Source organism: Coenobita brevimanus, chromosome 29 (genome assembly GCF_032717465.1).
Source record: "Coenobita brevimanus isolate Jiangsu-jjx chromosome 29, ASM3271746v2, whole genome shotgun sequence".
In the NCBI taxonomy this organism is placed as follows: Eukaryota; Metazoa; Arthropoda; class Malacostraca; order Decapoda; family Coenobitidae; genus Coenobita; species Coenobita brevimanus.
In genome coordinates this window covers 43,480,723-43,499,991 of record NC_136982.1, presented here as the reverse complement: position 1 = coordinate 43,499,991, position 19,269 = coordinate 43,480,723, and positions in this window count along the sequence as shown.

The window sequence follows — 19,269 nt, the reverse complement described above, 5'->3', positions numbered from 1 at the left end:
AGAGGCAGGAGAGGGGGAGAGTACTTTTGCCTGTGACTAGATGCTGTGAGAGGGGATAGGAGTGGATAGGAAAGGTGAATGTCAGACAGGTCCGCCCCGGTCTGCGATTTCGTGTTCAGGTCCATGTTTGGGTGTGTTGGTAATCAGATAATTATGTAAATGAACTTGCTGGCGGCTGGGGCTCATACGGGGAGCGAGGAGAGAGGGGGGGGACATGAGGGAAGGGGGGGGAAGGCTCGTGCAGTGAGGGAGGAGGGGAAGGGGAGGAAGACTCGTAAAGAAGGAGGAAGGGCGCTCCGCTGAGGGGATAAAGGCTCGTGCAAAGGCGAGGAAGGGGAATTGTGCAGGAAGGGGACGAGGGGTGAAAGGGGTCTTGCAGGGAGGGGAGGAAGGGGGGAGGGCCCGTGCAAGAAGGGAACAAGGGGTGAGGGGGGTCTTGTAAGGAGGGGGGGAAGGGGGGAAGGAGCTCGTGCAAGGGGGTGTGGGGGCTTGAACCTCGTCCCCTCTCTCACCCCCACACTCATTAGCCAAACTACAAGGAACCCCAGGCAACTTTGGACGTCGAATACTCGTGGTCGATGGAGGCTCCCTGACACCTTATCCTTAATATCATTTTGGTCTTTGGAGGCTCCCTGGCACTACTTCCTTATTAGTTTAAGTCTTTATTTCTCGTGGACCTTGAAGACTCCCTAGCACCTCTTCCATATATAATTCTTTTGGGCATAAGTTGCTTCTCTTGCTCCTCTTCCATGCTTTCTCATATTTGTATATTGTATTGAACGTTAATAGTCTCGTTTACAGGATGATGATAGTGGGAAATGGGTTGATGATGATGATGATGATGATGATAGTGATGAACAGATGTTATATTTTAGATAATGATAATGATAATGATGATAGTGATGAACAGATATTATAGTCTACTTTAATCTCAAACATATACGCAGACAATTCACCCAATGAAATAATATTGATGATGATGATGATGATGATGATGATGATGATGACAAATGGTGACAGTATATTTCTTTACCCTCCAAATTATACTCCAGAAATTATACTCAGCGCATACCTGCTAAAATGGTCATACCTCAGCCAGGTACACACGCTGCTTAGGTATACTTGTCTCAGTCGTGTGTCAAGTACATGATTTGGTGTCGTTCATTCTGACTTGACGTGTGAGTTAGGATGAGTTAGGACGTGTAATTGGAGATGTTGGGAAGGTTTGATGGTAGCGTGGGGTGAAAAGAGAGAGAGAGAGAGAGAGAGAGAGAGAGAGAGAGGGGGGGGAGGACAGACAGACAGAAACACAGTGTGTGTGTGTGTGTGTGTGTGTGTGTGTGTGTGTGTGTGTGTGTGTGTGTGTGTGTGTGTGTGTGTGTGTGTGTGTGTGTGTGTGTGTGTGTGTGTGTGTGTGTGTGTGTGTGTGTGTGTAAAACATCTACCAACCCCCCAGTATAATGCTAACAGCAGGGGGGCAGGGAGGGGGAGAGAGACCAGGGTATAGAGACGAGGATATTGGCATGTAATGAAGAATTAGCCGGATGGAAGCGTGAGGTGGTGCCCAAAAGCCCAGCGTGAGGTCACCCTGCCTCACTCACCCCCTCCACACTCACGCCAGACCCTCCCTTCCATTCACACTAGTCCCCTTCCATTCACACTAGCCCCTTCACACTTTACCCTTCCTCTGCCGTTACAGTTTCGAGTCATCCCCCTTTCCGTCTTCGTCTTTAACCTCGTCTTCATTGTGACGTCTGTATTTTATTTTTTACTCTCTGGCTTTGGTGCGAGAGAGGGTCGCCTTCTCGTGGTGGCACCGATATAACCAGGCGGCCCCACTCCCTGGCTATACAGACGTCCCTCACCTCCTCCCCTATCCCTCGGAAGGAGAATGGTGGGCTGCAGGAGAAGGGGAACTTACACCTGAGGGCATAACTTTAACAACGGCCTGATTAAAACACACACTCTTTACTCAGATCTTCCTTTCTTACATTCACTTTGCATTCATTCTCCTCACTTATCACTTTTATTAATTATTTTTCACTGAGATCCGAGTATTTCTTTCATTTCATTCCTGCCATCTCCAGACGATCTTCTTAATCTATCCAGGAGTCTTATTCTTGTCGCTTAAGGAAGCTCCCTAACACCTCTTCCTCGGCGATTTATTTTTTGAGATCCGGTTGGTTAATATCCTTTTGTACGTTGTGAAGGCGTCTGGCTATAAACAGATAAATATATAGCTGTTATTTATGCAGAGTGTGGCGATATTGGAGAGATTCTTATAACACACAATAGGACAGTAAGGTGTAAAAAGCAAAATAAATCGCTAAGGAAAAGGCGTTAGGGAGCGACGGGCCCAAAAGCCACCCTTACTCCCCCTCGTCTTCCTCCCCACACAATATCCCTTTGATACTTGATTCTCTTTTTCCTGTTCTGAGAGTCACGCTTCCTCCCACACCACTAACCCTTTCAGTACGGCGATGTCTGGTTTTATCTATCTATCTATCTGTCTATCTGTCTATCTATCTATCTATCTATCTGTCTATTTATTTATTTATTTTTACCGCTGCCAGAAAGTAAGCTTTGAGGAGACAGACGAGTTTGAAATGTCACTAAAAACAAAATTATTTAAATCCTTCATTCCTGGAACATCGTTTTAAACTAGTTCAAATATGCGAATAGATGCTGTTCAGGGGCGACATCTGGTCATTAGGGATTTTGCTGCATGCCTTCAGGAAAAAAGAAATAGGAGGAAATAACACAGATTCCTGGTTTCATGTTTATACTGGTACTAAACGTGACTGCCAGTGATCGAGTTGGCTTTTTCCTCCCTGGTCAAATCGGGAATCAAATTTTGTTACGTTCCTCCCTTCAGTCACACCTGTATCTATAATCTTGCCTAGCTACGTGGGTGACAAATTCCACAGGTCTATTCTGTACAAAAATCATTCCCACGAACAAGAATTTATATTTTTTATATTAACAAAAATCTCATTCGTTTCCCATCACCAGTCTATCATTAAGTCAGTGTAGCCAAAATCCCTGCATCGCTCTCGTCATTATTACTCTCAAATAAATTACATTATTTTTATTTCCTACTACACTTTATCTCTATATCGGTGTGACAAACAGCCCTGCAGCTCGTGAAAATTAACATCTCTCTCTTTACTCTCGTTTCCTATCACCACTCTCTTCGTAAGTCAATAAATTTCTCTTTATTCTCTTTTCCCATTACCTCTCTCTTCGTAGGTCAATAAATCTCTCTTTATTCTCAATTCCCTTTACCTCTCTCTCTTCGTAAGTCAATAAATTTCTCTTTATTCTCTTTTCCCTTTACCTCTCTCTTCGTAAGTCAATGTGTAGCCAATAATCCCACACCCCACCCATCACCCTCTACCTGGTGTTTCCCTGAGTGCGTCTACCTGTGTATGTAGGCCAATCAGCGGGGGGCAGGTGTTGGGCGCGGCCTATCACTGGCTAGCCCTACCCCTCGCTCCGCCCCTCGCTTCAAGCACAGGTGAGCACAGGTGAGGGAGTGAGTGGATTCGAGGGACCAGGTGGAGTTTTGGTCTTCCTTTTTCGTCTCTTTCTTCCCACTTCTAAATTCACCCTTCCTACCTCCTCCTTCACCTTGATTTCTTCGCTGTTTCTTCCATACCCTTCTTCACTCATGTCTCTGCCCTCACCTTTCTTCATCTTCATCTTTCATTTTTTTCATTCCTCCTTTACCCCTTCTCTCTCTCTCACCCCTCACGCCTCCTACTTCATTCTTCCCCCTCACCCCTTCTGTCTCTGTCGCTCGCTTCTCCTTCCCTCCCCCTCACCCTTCCTCTCCCTCTCCCCCATCCTTCACTCCCAACTCAATATTCACATCTTCCTCTCCAAGTTATTTCCTTATCTTCCTCTCTTCTCACGTTCGCTAGTCCATCTCCTGGTCTCTTTTTCTTCCTCATACGTTCCCTACAACTGTCTTTCCCATTTCTCACGTTCCTACACCTGCTTCTTCACTCACACCTTTCTTCTATCTTGCTCTTTTACTGAACAACTCCTCTTCCTCTAGCGTACCTCCCTCCTCCTCCTCCTCCTCCTCTTCCTCCTTCTCCTCCTCCTCCTCCTCCTCTTCCTCCTCCTCCTCCTCCTCCTCCTCCTCCTCCTCCTCTTCCTCCTCCTCCTCCTCCTCCTCCTCCTCCTCCAAACGGCTCCCCATCCCTTGACTCCAAGAACGTGACCCCCTTACACTCACGAAGCATTCTATTTACAAACAATGTCCATAACCTTCCTCACGTCTCATCCACCCCTACGTCTTTCCCCCCTCCCTTCACCTCATACCTTAAAACTGGGACTGAAAGCAGAGGAGAAAAACTTAGCCCTTTCCATCTCGCCATGTCTATTTTCATTTTGTTCTTGTTGCCATCAGACGGTTTTCTTTAGTTCAGAGGGATTTATCGACTGGAAGGGATTGGATTTTGTCTCTTAATCCTATTCACCCGACTTTTTTTTTTTCTTCTTCTTCTTCCTACCATTAATTTTTTTTAACTGTAATTAACGCGTTCATTACCTGAGACTTCCTAATTAGAATAAAATTGTCTAGAGGAAACCTAATTGGGTTAAAATAGGACGTAACTATGCTAAAGAGATTGATATCATTATTTATCTAGCGATCTGAATTACACATAGCCCAACCGGAGTAAAATGATTAGTTATAGGGGTAAGCTTAGACAACAGGAATTTATATCAGTTTAACACACACCTCACACCCTCCCTCCCTCACCCCATAGCCTCTTCCTTACCCCACACCCTCTCCCAATCCTCCCGCACCCCACACCTTCCTTCCTCCAGCCCATACCCTCCCTCATCACACCCTTCCAATCTCCCCCCACCCCACCCCCTCTCTCCCTCCCTCACCCCACACCTGAAGAACCAGATATAGAACCTTGAACTTGGCCCTGAAGGTGAGGAGGTGAGGGTGTTGTCTCTCCCTCACCCTATCTCTCGCCCTCCCTCACTCCTCTCCTTCTCTCTTTCGTCCTACATCCTTCATTCCTTCCCCATCCATCCTCTTTCTCCCTTAGCCTCCTCCTGTCTGTCTCTCTGCCCCCATCCTCCTCCAATCTCTTTCCCCGCTTCACTCATCCTGTCTTTTACTCACCCTCCTCTATACACATCTCTCTCTCTCCTCATCCTCGCTCTATCTCTATTTCTGTCTGTCCCCCGCTTTCCCTCTTCCTCACACGCCTTCCCCTTCTCTATCCCTCACACTCACTCCCTCACCTCTCACTGCAGGGGAGACTTTTATAAGAACATTTTCAACTTGGGACACAGAGGGAATATTGTAACAGGAAAAGGGGGCACTCACTGTAGCCTATACCTCCTGAATACAAAGAAGTCCAAGGAATCCGTTCAGAGTGTTTCCTGTCGATCCTGTAAGAAGCCATTGAAACCAATCTCCATTTTTTTATATATATATATTACCCCAAAACACACTGTACTTTGTGTGTACTTTCTAATTCATTGAAAGAACAGGAAGGCAGATGAATGTGGTAAATGAATGTGTGAGGAAAAGAGGAATGGAAGTTGATAAGGGTAGAGAATTGAGAGGGATCGAGTTGGCTGGATGAATTACACACGAAGGAGAACATTTAATAGGCTTGGTCCCCCTTCCTTTTTTTACTTTCTTATTGTGAAAGTGGAGCTAAAATATAAGTAATTGTAATATGGGGATTTTGTATATAAGTTCCATAAGCTTTAAACATTCTTGCCATGATACACACGATTCGCACATGATAGGATTAGTCTTGATTTTTGTTTTTCCACGCACAAGGGGTTTACTTTCCGAGAGGGTTAATTATAGCATTCGTAAACAAGATAATAGTATACTAGGTTTTTTTGTTATTTGTACTCTGATGTGTATTATTATTATCATTACCATTGTTATTATTATTATTATTATTATTATTATTATTATTAGAAGTAGTAGTAGTAGTAGTAGTAGTAGTATAAGTATGGGGCTATGATTAAAGGGCTTCTCGCAGTGGAGGCATTGGTACATTTTATACAGAGATAGATAGATAGATAGATAGATAAATAGATACACAGTGTTTTCAAATTAAGGGAAATGCCCTGTAGTAAAGGCACAAGACATACACTTCAATAACTCTTACGTTTCTCCTTCAGGTGTCAGGAGGCTGGGCAAGTTTTCTACCTGGTCAACGCTACATATCACAAGGAAGGTAAGGTAAGTCCACTGCCTAAATTCAACACGTGACAAGTCTCTCTCTCGAACTGTGTGTCTGTCCTCGTATGCAGTTGTCGGGTCGCTAGTTTGATCTTGTGTAAAAGTGATGCATTTATTTTTTCAGCTTTCACGAGATTAGGTTGATATGATTTTCTGCATTCTTGTCGCTTCCCTTCGTGTGTGTGTGTGTGTGTGTGTGTGTGTGTGTGTGTGTGTGTGTGTGTGTGTGTGTGTGTGTGTGTGTGTGTGTGTGTGTGTGTGTGTGTGTGTGTGTGTGTGTGTGTGTGTGTGTGTGTGTGTGTGTGTGTGTGTGTGTGTGTGTGTGTGTGTGTGTTTCAAGGACGTGTCAACCCCCTGCTGGGTATTTCGACAAAGCTTTATCGTCCTAACCAAAGCAAGTAATCTGGTGTATATATGTTATTTTTCCCCTTCTTCTCTTCATCCTCTGTAAATAATAATAATAATAATAATAAAATCGTATAAATCTATCAAATTAAACGTCAACATATCGTCATAATTTTTCGTAAAACATCGGATGGTTTTTTTTTGGGGGGGGAGGGTGAGCAATAAAGGTAGGAGAATCTACCTGTCAGCCTGAGTTATTTATTTACTAATTTATTTTTGTGTGTTAAATATATGACAGGAAAGATTTATATGAAAAGAAAAGGGGGGGGGGCTATCTTGAAGCGGTCTTCCTGATGCTGGGTTCCGTTACTCCCAGTCTTTCATGTATGCAACAGGTCAACTCCGGAACCGTCTTCTTCTATCTGTATTTCCTACTGTCTATGACCTTCAGTTTCTGAAAGGCAGTGTGTCCAGGCATCTCGAAATGAACGGATCTTGAATTTGGCTCTCTGTTACTTTGTTTTTATTTTTTCTTGGAGCATATCGTGCTGGATTCTGGCCCTGGGTTCCTTCTTCCTTGCATTAGAAAAAGATTATGGAGAATTTGTAAACAGTATAAAGAGTTAAGAAGCATAGCCACACTCCCATTAAAAAAAGAAAAAAAAATCTACAGGCTACCCCTCTCATGGTGATCGTTTTTTCATGTTTTTTATGCAATGGGGTGTGTTCAAGGTGGGATAGCGGGGTTGTGTCACCTTTTCCTTGGCGATTTATTTTTCACGTTACACCTCAGTATCTTTTACGTTCTCAGCGAAAACTATGTCGATTTTAAAGGGACGTAAACAGCATAGAAGACCATGTTAAAAGTGTAAATGTGTAAAATAAGTCTCTATGGAAAACGGGTTACGAAATCTTCAAACAATAAATCGCTATGGAAGAGGTGTTACAAAGTCTTCAAAAAAAATAAATAAATCGATATGAATGGGTGTTAAGAAATCTGTTTAAAAAATCGCTGTGGAAGAGGTGTTACGAAATCTTCAAAAAAATAAATTACTATGGAAGAGGTGTTACGATATCTCCAAATGCACTTACTGTAGAACGCAAGTCTAAGAAAAGGAGAGGGAAGCAAGGAGAGGGAAGAAAAGGATGGGGAAGGAAAGTAGAGGGAAACAAGAATTCTCCTCCATCAGGCAGTCTCTCTCCTTGCATCTCATATTCAGTGTCTCTCTCCTTGCATCTCTTAGTGTCTCTGTCCTTGCATCTCTTAGTGTCTCTCTCCTTGCATCTCATATTCAGTGTCTCTCTAACTGTACTGCGCTTATATTAGGCTATCTGCAATAAATCTTATCACACAGTCGACTAAGCTATTGAATGGGGGAAAAAAAAAACTGATGTGACAGGAAGGAAGAATTGTGTATCTGAGAGTTGCAGAAGTTGTCAGGTTGCTTTTGAGAGTGGAATTTAGAGATCTAGGTCGGGTGTGTTAGATTGAGTTAGGCTGGGTTAGAGTGGGTTGGGTTGGGTTCAGTTGGGTTAGGTTGGGTTAGACTGGGTTAGTTTGTGTTATGTCGGGTTAGGTTAGGGTAAGATTATTTGAGTTAGGTTAAGGTCAGGTTAGATATGCGTAGATTTCTTTATAATAAAAAAAAATACTTACAGTATTACGCCACAGCTACACATTCGCACTTCCTTCAGTAGACATAGATCGTCCACTCTGTTACATAATCTTACATTACATAATTATCTAACGTTGTTGCCTGCACTGTGAGGCTTTATATAAATCGAGATAAACGCCATTATCCAAAGCAGCGAGGTGAGAAGGAAGGTGTCCCCAAGTCCTAAGGAGAAGTAATCAATGTATTCCTAAAATGCTCTTGGCTGTTATATCCTTGCTGTTCTTTCCTTTACTTACAACACTTCCAAGGATGCCACAGAGATATTTTATAATCCAGACGAGCCCACAAGAGGGAAAAATTAAGAGAGTTAAGATTTATTTCTACTCTAATACAAACAGTGATCTCGACCTTGTCTTTATATATTTTTTAAAAAGTGCTAAATGTACTGGATATAAGGATTAACTATGATTGCCAATAAACTTATAATCTTTCTGGCTAAATTGCGAATAAAAATAAACAGATGCAACTAAAGACTTCTCAGATTAGTTCCAAGTTCGTATACACGCAATATCATTTAATCTTATGCAGTGAGAAGCGCGATGCCTCAGTTTAGCGAAATTATACTAAATGCAAAGGATCCATGACAAGGAGATCATTTTATTGCAGTTACCCTCGATAAAAGGCATCATTTGAAGGGAATAGAAGGGGGTGGGTGTGTTCTGGTACCAAGTGTGAGAGAGTGTGGGCGGAGTGGGTGTGTTTAGGGAGCAAGGGTAGGCGGGTGTGGGCGGGGTGGGTGTGTTTAGGGAGCAAGAGTAGGCGGGTGAGGGCGGGGTGGGTGTGTTCTGGTCGTAAGGGAGAGTGAGTGTGGGCGGGAGAATGTTTGTGAGAGTGTGTAGTGAGTGTGAGAGGAGGTAGGTGTATTCTTTGGGTGCGTGTTCTGCTAGCAAACATGAGCGTGGGTTGTGGGAGGGGTGGGCGTGCTTTGGTGGCTAGGGTGGGCGGGTGTGGGCGGCTAACGGAGCTACGCAGGACCGCCCACCGAGCCCCAAACCAACTATTGTCATCTCGCGGTCTCTTCTTTCCTCGATCAAGATATTTGGCGTCGGCTCAAACACTCATATTTTCCTATTAATTTAATCCCAAACTAACAATATTGAATTTTATATTTTTTGTACTATTGTGGTCTTTAATTTCCACACTCAGTATCTTTTTAAAAATTCGTTCTTAAATATTTCCAGCAGCATCCCTATTAGCTTGGGGGTGTATTTACAAAGGTTCCTAGGTTTAAGCTCTGTTATAAGATGCTTTTATTTACGTTCGTCTTCGTTCATAGTCACCAAACACTTCACGATCAAATCGGAGAAATATTAAAGCGGTAAAACACGAAAAACAAAGCGATCGGTAATTGTAGTTGATTGTTATGGCGACTTGTTTATCGAATCAACAATTGCTTAGGATCTTTTATAACTATTGCCTTTGGCGCATCTCACATGGGTACTTAAGGGCGTGTATTTATAAACTTTCTTAGGCGTGTATTATATTGATTGTTTTTACTCTTGTCATCACTCATAACTATACTCCTTTCACCTTAACTTGGCCCAGATTTTCTTCTTCAGCTTGTATCACGCAGCTCAGTGGCAGATTAAGACAACACTACGTCTCATCTCCCTCTTCATAGCACTTCTTCGTGACTGGCATCATATTCTACTGTTACTCTACTGTTCCAAGTCAGTGTTCAAGATGGAGAAGGCAATTTTACGCCATGTTAAAGTGAACTGACTATATTCATTCTTCTGTCTTCACTCAAAAAACTACCAATCTATGCTGGGTGAAAATTTTGAGTGGGGGGAGTGAAAATTTTGAGTAGGGGGAAAAAATGCTAGAGTACAAAAAATTATGCACGATATTTTTCTGTTTTTATGGATGTGTGTGTCTCGTCAACATTCGGTTAGGAACTTTTATAAATACAGCTCAAGGACGTTGTAATTATTGAGAGTTGCCGCATATCACTAAACAGGAGGATCGGCCAGCAGTGTGTGTGTGTGTGTGTGTGTGTGTGTGTGTGTGTGTGTGTGTGTGTGTGTGTGTGTGTGTGTGTGTGTGTGTGTGTGTGTAGTTTCGAGTTGGTATTTATCGAGTATGTTTGGAAATATAAGAGGAAGATTCTGTGGATGCTGAGATGGCGTAGGTGAGGAAGAGACTGAGGAATATTGGGGATAATACTTGTACTGAGGATAATACTGTGTTTGGGGTACCTCCATTCTCTCTCTCTCTCTCTCTCTCTCTCTCTCTCTCTCTCTCTCTCTCTCAACTTTTAATTATTGCATTATCGTCGTCACAATCATCATCATCATCATCATCATCATCGTATCCACACATTTGCACGCTCCGTTTTAACCCCTTCACCCTGATGACGTATTTTTAACTTCACCTGCCTCCAGACGATTTTATTCAGCTTAGGAAAGGCCTCTCTCACTGAAGGAGGGGAGAGAGAGAGAGAGAGAGAGAGAGAGAGAGAGAGAAAGTAGATGAAGGCTTTAACTAACTCTCCAGGCGGAAAAAAAAAATCTGGTGAGTAAAATCGTCAGGAGATAAGACTAAATAAAAAAAAAAAAAAAAAAAAAAAAAAAAGGGAACAGGATTTTTTTTTTAACGAGTATGCAGTTTACCTCCCGTTAGAATTTGGTCGCCAGCGTAGACTCCCCTGTAACACGAGTATACACGGAATACAGGCTGATTAAGAATTCGTTGTGTTCTTCAAGTTATTGCTAGAAATGAGGGGCTTGTTTATATCTTCTGTCACTAAGATCTCGTAATACAGCCCCAACAATCACTAGGCTTGGATCACTATCTACACCAGCATAGATGTCTCCTTCGCTCACCTCTTTGTAATTGTCATTCACTCTTTCATTCATTTACTCATTCATAATTGCTTTCTTTCTATCTTTCTTCCTTACATTCTTAGGAGGAACAAGAGGCTGGAAACTAATGCATCTGCCTTTTCTTGTCCTTCTTCCAAAACGAATCTAATTTGCAAGACCGTTTCCCTTCAAGATTGATGCGATCCAAGTCACGCGATGATAATTCTCCGATATTTGTTTTGCAGGAAAGACAATGAAAGGACACTGCAGAAGCTTCCTTTGTTCCTCCTTCTTCCTGCATAAACAAATTTAAGCTGCGACGGAAAATCGATCATAAGTCTGTCTGTGAGTCGAGTGTTATCATTACATTCTTTGACTTATTCTAGCCCTTCGTCGGTGTAGGGTGTGTGTGTGCGTGTGTGTGTGTGTGTGTGTGTGTGTGTGTGTGTGTGTGTGTGTGTGTGTGTGTGTGTGTGTGTGTGTGTTAAAAAAAGTGGCCTTAGTCTCATTGTTTTCTTCTTTCGTGTCACTTAATCCGCTTATCTTTGAAAGTGAGATGGGGAGGGGAGGGCGATGAATAGGGGTTTATTCTGGCTGGCAATACACGATTTAATTCAGCTGCGAGATGGAGGGAAAGGGTCAATGAGAGAGAGGGGTATGAGTTGGAGAAAGGGCAGCTTGATCTCGAAGGACAAGGCGACATGGAAGCGACTCATTTGTGTCCACCCTTTATGGGATTAAGGCGTGTGGCTAAACATACAGATAATAGACAGATAGATAGATAAATAGATAGGTAGATAGACAGATAAACAAATAGCCATACTAGAGATAACAACGCTTATTCTTTAGTTATTTAAATGAAGTTCTGCATATCAGCTAAATCTCAAACTTTATTTTCTGTTCGTATGTACCACTGTTCACTGGATTTCTTTTTCTTTTTTTTCTTTTTTTTTTTTTTTTTTTGGTAAAGATGACATTGCCTTTTTCTGTCATATTATTTTTTTTTAATCAGCTTATCTCGCTTCGCTGCACCCCTCACCTGCCTCCCTCACTTCCTCCAATCTTCACCCCCACCCCCCAGCTCCCCATCCCCATGCTCCCTCAGTCATCACCCCCACCTCCGTCGCCCATATCTCCACCACCCTTTTCCCTACCATCCTTACCCTCGATCCAATCCCCCCTATTACCTTTCACCCCTGCTACCTCATCCTATTACTTCTCACCCCACCCCACCCCCTACACCTCCAACATCCCTCACCCCCATCCACCCTTACCCCACCATCCCTTACTCACACTACTCTTCACTCCCCCATCCCTCAACCCTCACCCCGCTCTTCACCCCTACCCTCTCCCCCACCACGAAAACATAAGCAGTCAGTTCCCACAGCTCTCCTCATCCACTCTCTCACCCCTCACCCCTAACCCAACCCTCACCCCACAACCTCACCCCCACCACTCTCACCCCTCACCCACCACCCTCACCCCTTCCCCCCACACCCCCACCGCTCTCACCTCTTCACCCCATCCCCCACCACAACGACAGAAGCATCCAGTCAGCTCCTTCCAGCTCTCCTCTCATCTCCCCGACACTTACCCCCAGACTCAAAAGGTAGCGACAGTAAAATCCTTAAGTACCTCAATATTATATGCAGAGAGAGACCTCATTAGTATGCGTAAGTGTCTCCTCTGGTGGTCCGTGTTGCAAGATTGAAGGAATATTGCAAAGGAAAAAAATTGACAGAAAGGGGAGACAGGAAGCGCTTGAATCGTCCATATTCTTCACCGTCACAAAGGCTGATTATTCGCAGTATCTGATGGGGAATAACGACTTCAGTTGCGCAACATTTTACCGTCGCTTCTCACCTGTCGGCTCTGTGCGCTCTACGGGTCCTACACACACACACACACACACACACACACACACACACACACACACACACACACACACACACACACACACACACACACACACACACACACACACACACACACACACACACACACACACACACACACACACACACACACACACACACACACACACACACACACACACACACACACACACACACACACACACACACACACACACACACACACACACACACACACACACACACACACACACACACACACACACACACACACACACACACACACACACACACACACACACACACACACACACACACACACACACACACACACACACACACACACACACACACACACACACACACACACACACACACACACACACACACACACACACACACACACACACACACACACACACACACACACACACACACACACACACACACACACACACACACACACACACACACACACACACACACACACACACACACACACCTTCGTATATGTGACGAGGATTGCACGATTGATTTGCCTTGGACTCTTGAAATGAATGGTGAACGAGCCCTTTTGATTTATGCTACTGTTGTTCAAAATAGTTGTAGTTGAACAATCTGGGTGCGGCTATCATAAGTGTCCTTTGTCTTATTAACCTAAAGTACGTCTTTTTATTATATTTTTTCTTTTTTTATTTTCCTTCTTCCTTTTTACTTATTTCTTCTTAGTTTTTTCCTTCGGGCACATATGTTAGGGGAAACCTCTCGTAGTGAAGGGATTATAGATTTCTAAATATATTCCTTCAAGGTATGCAAATTTCCTTCAATACCTTTTTTTTTCCCTACCTTACATCAAATTTCCGTATACCAAACTACACCATCGACGCCATTTACCTGTTCACTTCGCCTAAAATGAGAATATACGTGTGAAGTAATGGGATTCTTCATGTTGGAGCAGAGTAATTAGCCTGCTGCCCTTCCTCTCTCCCTTTCTTCCTCCCCCACATCCTCCCTTCCTGTTTTCCTCCCTCGCTCCCTTTCTCCGTCCCTCGCTCCTCTCTTTCTCCCTGGTCCCCCCTGTCTTCCTCCCTTGTCCCCTTTCTTCCTCTCTCGCTCCGTCACTCCCTCCCTCCCTAGCTTCCCCCTCCCTCGCACTCTTCCTCCCTCCCTCCCTCCCTAGCTTCCCCCTCCCTCGCACTCTTCCTTCCTCCCTCCCTCCCTAGCTTCCCCCTCCCTCGCACTCTTCCTCCCTCCCTCTCACCAGTAATTATATCATTAAACAGTGAGAAATATCAGCTGTTAATTCCCTCTTATACACTTACATGCAATTGACTTCCGTTGCAAGCGTCCCTCTCCTTATCTTTCACTTCCGAAGGCTCCCCCCCCCTCCCCACCTGACCGTAAGCCCTCGACTGCAATATTTCAGGTAGATAACTTTGGATTGCTTTATGCTTCCGAGATCTGATAAGGGAGACAGTTTTATCTTTGGAACAAGCACTGGGAATTCTTTATCGTAGGTGGTATACTCGTGGGCCTTGGAGACTCCCTTTTATGTGCTTCTTTCCTTTTACACACACACACACACACACACACACACACACACACACACACACACACACACACAGGAAAATAGGGATGCTCAGAATCGATCTTGTAGTGAAGACAATCCAAATCCTCAGTTGGAATCGATTTCGCGGCCTGACGGTCCTCAGTCCACTCCCCTACCACTTAGCCACCATTTCTCTCTCAAAATACCCGACTGCAAAAGGCTCGCAAGTCCATTATGAAAAATGAATGGGGATCAGCAGATGACCTTGTGTGTGTGTGTGTGTGTGTGTGTGTGTGTGTGTGTGTGTACGTAAGACGGTTCTCTAACAACGTAAGGGTTAATGAAGGCCACATCAAACCCCTCCAGCTTCATAAGTCTCTCCTCAGATGAAGAAAATCGTCTGGAGGTAGCAGGAATAAAATAAAATACACGTCCTTGGGCTGAAGGGGTTAAACAGGCAGCCATCTCGCGTTATCTCGTCACCTCTCGTCGTCTCTCGTCACCTCTCGCCATCTCTCGTCACTTCTCGCCATCTCTCGTCACTTCTCGCCATCTCTTTCGTCACTTATTATCTCTTGTCTCGTCCTTTCTCGTCATCTCTTCTTATCTCGTCACCTCTCGTCATCTCTCGTTACATCTCGTCACTTCTCGTCATCTCTCCTTATCTCGTCACTTCTCGTTATCTTTCTCTATCTCTCAGGTAATCCTTAGTCCTCTATCTAATCCAGCAGGTAAGGATCGGTAATTGGAGGTGTGTCGGTGATGAGTCATGTGTGTTTGTTTGTTCATCATCATCATCACCATCATCACCATCATCATCATCATCATCATTATCTTCATCATCACCATTTCCATCATCGTTATCATCATCATCATCATCATCATTTTCCCACCTGTTGATGAAATTATTGCAGCGATACCTACGACATTGCGAGCAGGGTACTGGTTTACTGGTGTGTGTGTGTGTGTGTGTGTGTGTGTGTGTGTGTGTGTGTGTGTGTGTGTGTGTGTGTGTGTGTGTGTGTGTGTGTGTGTGTGTGTGTGTGTGTGTGTGTGTGTGTGTGTGTGTGTGTGTGTGTGTGTGTGTGTGTGTGTGTGTGTGTGTGTGTGTGTGTGTGTGTGTGTGTGTGTGTGTGTGTGTGTGTGTGTGTGTGTGTGTGTGTGTGTGTGTGTGTGTGTGTGTGTGTGTGTGTGTGTGTGTGTGTGTGTGTGTGTGTGTGTGTGTGTGTGTGTGTGTGTGTGTGTGTGTGTGTGTGTGTGTGTGTTTGTGTGTGTGTGTGTGTGTGTGTGTGTGTGTGTGTGTGTGTGTGTGTGTGTGTGTGTGTGTGTGTGTGTGTGTGTGTGTGTGTGTGTGTGTGTGTGTGTGTGTGTGGTTGTGTGTGTGTGTGTGTGGAGCTAGATAGAGACTAAGGAGGCAGACAGGGTATGGTACGGTGGGGAGGGTGGTAGGGCAGGGTGAGAAGAAGGCAGGGCAGGGCAGGGCAGGGCAGGGCAGGACAGGGGAGGGTGGGAAGGGTGGGCAGGGTAAAGAGAGAGGAAGGGCAGGACAGGGCAGGGTGGGGAGGGTGGCAGGGTTGGGGAGGGCAGGATTGTGAGACAGGGCAGGGAAAGGTAGAGCTGGGAGGTAGGGCAGGGCAGAGAAGGGTAGGGTGGGGAGGCAGGGAGACAGGGTAAGGCAGAGAGAGAGAGAGAGAGAGAGAGAGAGAGAGAGGGAGAGAGTAGGGATGGAGGACGCCCCATGGAGAACGGGATAGTCGACTCCATAAGCATCATAAATAACCACCTCAGACCTGCCCCAGTATTCATAGACATTCTTAAGTCTTCATAATTACATTAAGGATCAGTATTCATGATTGGGATTAAGCCTTTATCAGTCTAGACTTCGGTACTCATAAAGATTCTTAAACCTCTATAATTACATCTTTTCCAAGCCTTATAATTATATCTAGTTTCAGTATTCGTGAACATTTTCAAGTCTTTGTAATTATATCTACGCTCAGTATTCATGAACGTTCTTTGAACCTTTATAATTATATCTAGGATAAGTATTCTTGACCATTCTTAATCTTTTATAAGTATATCCAGCTCAGAATTCACGAAGATTCTTAAACCTTCATAATTACCTATAGGCTCAGCATTCATGAACGCTCTTAAGGCTTTATAATTACATATAGGCTGACTATTCATGAACATTCCTAAGTCTTTATAATTATCTCTATGTTCTGCATTTATAAAGCCTCTTAAACTCCTTCAGTCAACTGATGTGTTATACAGTTTTGAGTAAGAATTTTTCCTGCATTCTGCCCAGCCTTCCATATTTTCCATATTTCACCAACTGACTGAGACTTGCTTTCCTTCTCATAATAATAATAATAATAATAATATAATAATGATAATAATGATAGTAATTATTATTATTAAATAAATAGATATCCTCAGGCTAAAAGGGTTAGGAAAGAGAGAGAGAGAGAGAGGGAGGGAAGGCAGAACAGGACAGGGCAGGTCAGGGCAGGGTGGTAAGACAGGGTAGGGCAGGGCAAGGCAGGGCAGGGCAGGGCAGGGTAGGGCAGGGCAGGTTGGTAAGATAGGGTAGGGCAGGGCAGGGTGGTAAGACAGGGTAGGGCAGGGGAAGGCAGGGTGGGGAGGCAGGACAGGGCAGGGCAGGGCAGGGCAGGGCAGGGCAGGGTAGGGCAGGGCAGATTGGTAAGATAAGGTAGGGCAGGGCAGGGTGGTAAGACAGGGTAGGGCAGGGCAAGGCAGGGTGAGGATGCAGGACAGGGCAGGGCAGGGCAGGGCAGGCCTCAAACCGCCACTCGAAAATGGCAAAAAATCGTGGCAAAAACAAATGATACTCCTTTCACCTTAACTTGGCCCAAATTGTCCTCCTCCTGTTTATTACACGTAGCTCAGTGGCAAAGGAAGACAGGGATTCGGCTCTACAGTCCTTTTCCATAGCACTTCCTCGTGACTAGCATCATTTTCTAGTGTTAATCTATTGTTTCAAATGATCACTGAAGATGAAGGAGGGGGGGGGGATGAAAATTTTAGACCACGTTAAAGTGAGAAGTGATGAAAATACAGGTCTTCGGGCTGAAAGGGTGAGGGGCCTAATTATTGATTTACCTGGTCTCCATACCTGTGTTTTCCACGTGAGGTCTGGCTCTATCATCATCATCATTATCATCATCATCATCATCACTAGTATGCATTAGGCTATTAACATTATCATCATCATCACCAGCATTATCGTCGTTATCTTTGTCGCTATCATTATCGTCGTCATTATCATCATCATCATCATCATCGTCACCATATTCTTATTCTTATTCTTATTCTTATTCATATTATTATTATTATTATTATCATCATCATCATCATCATCAAGTACCATCATCAAAATGCCTTTTCTCTCATCACTCAAGTCTTCTAATTTCCCAACCATATTATACCTAACTGTGGCCGTTCACCTGAAGCATGCACCCAGTGGACTGCAGGCTGAACTTACCCTTCTCCATTATACTATCATCCTTTCGGGGGATAGGGAAGTAGTTGAGGGACGCTTATAATACCAGGCAGTGGAGTCGCCCCGGTGTATCAGTGCCACCACGTGAAGGCGTCCCTGTCCAACACCTGTTTTAACGTAAGGCAATAAATCCTTAACACCTGAATACCTGCTATTTATCGATGCTGATTAGGTGATTACCGATGTGTGTGTGAAATTACTGAGTTCATTCGGTAATTTCCATCTATCATCATTTCGGTACACATAATTGAGGACAGTAATGTTTCTGTGTCTTTAGCAATAGTGTAAGTGTGTAAGGGTTGTAGAAAAGTGTGGGGTGTGGAGGGGAGGTGTGTGTGTGTGTGTGTGTGTGTGTGTGTGTGTGTCATGGAGGAAGGTATGGTTTATGTGGGGGAGGTATTAAGGATGATGTGTGTGTGTGTGTGTGTGTGTGTGTGTGTGTGTGTATTCGTGTTTGCATGCGTGCGTGTGCGTGTCCGTGTGCGTAGGTCTGCATATGATACCAGCAACTACTTCCTTTTAATTCCCACCAGTCTTCATTACCACACGTACGGGTATTACAAGCGCCCTTTATGCTTCTTTCAAGTGTAATTCGTAATGCACTTAACAAACTTCAGTCCCTCTACATCATCATCATCATCATCATTATTATCATCATCATCATCATCATCATCATCATCATCATCATCATCATCATCATCATCATCACTCCCCCCACCCCATTTGATTTGAATCATCGCTAATCTCTTGTCTATGTCCGTTCACCACACACACACACACACACACACACACACACACACACACACACACACACAGTCAGTCCCTATAATATTTTCTTCCTAGTACATCACATCACCACCCACTCACCACCCACACCACTCTCCTCCCCATCCCCCCAGGCTTTCGTCATCATTAATTCGACTCTTACATCACTATCATCACTATTCCCATCACCACAAACACATCACAGTCCCTCTACAACATCCTCCTGTCCCACCCACACCACCCAAACCTCACCACCCATTTTTCTCTCACCACTAATTCAACACCCATATCACCATCACTCCACCCACCCGCATCACTATTCCCGTCATCACACACTTGCCCGCTCCTTCTAGCCTCTTCATCACCACTGCCTCATCACCACCTATCCAGCATTTTTCTCAGCCCACTTGGACTAAATCACCACAAATTTTATCCTTGTGTAATTCCGTCATCATTTACATCACACTCATCACAAGCCACATGTAAGATCCTCATCAC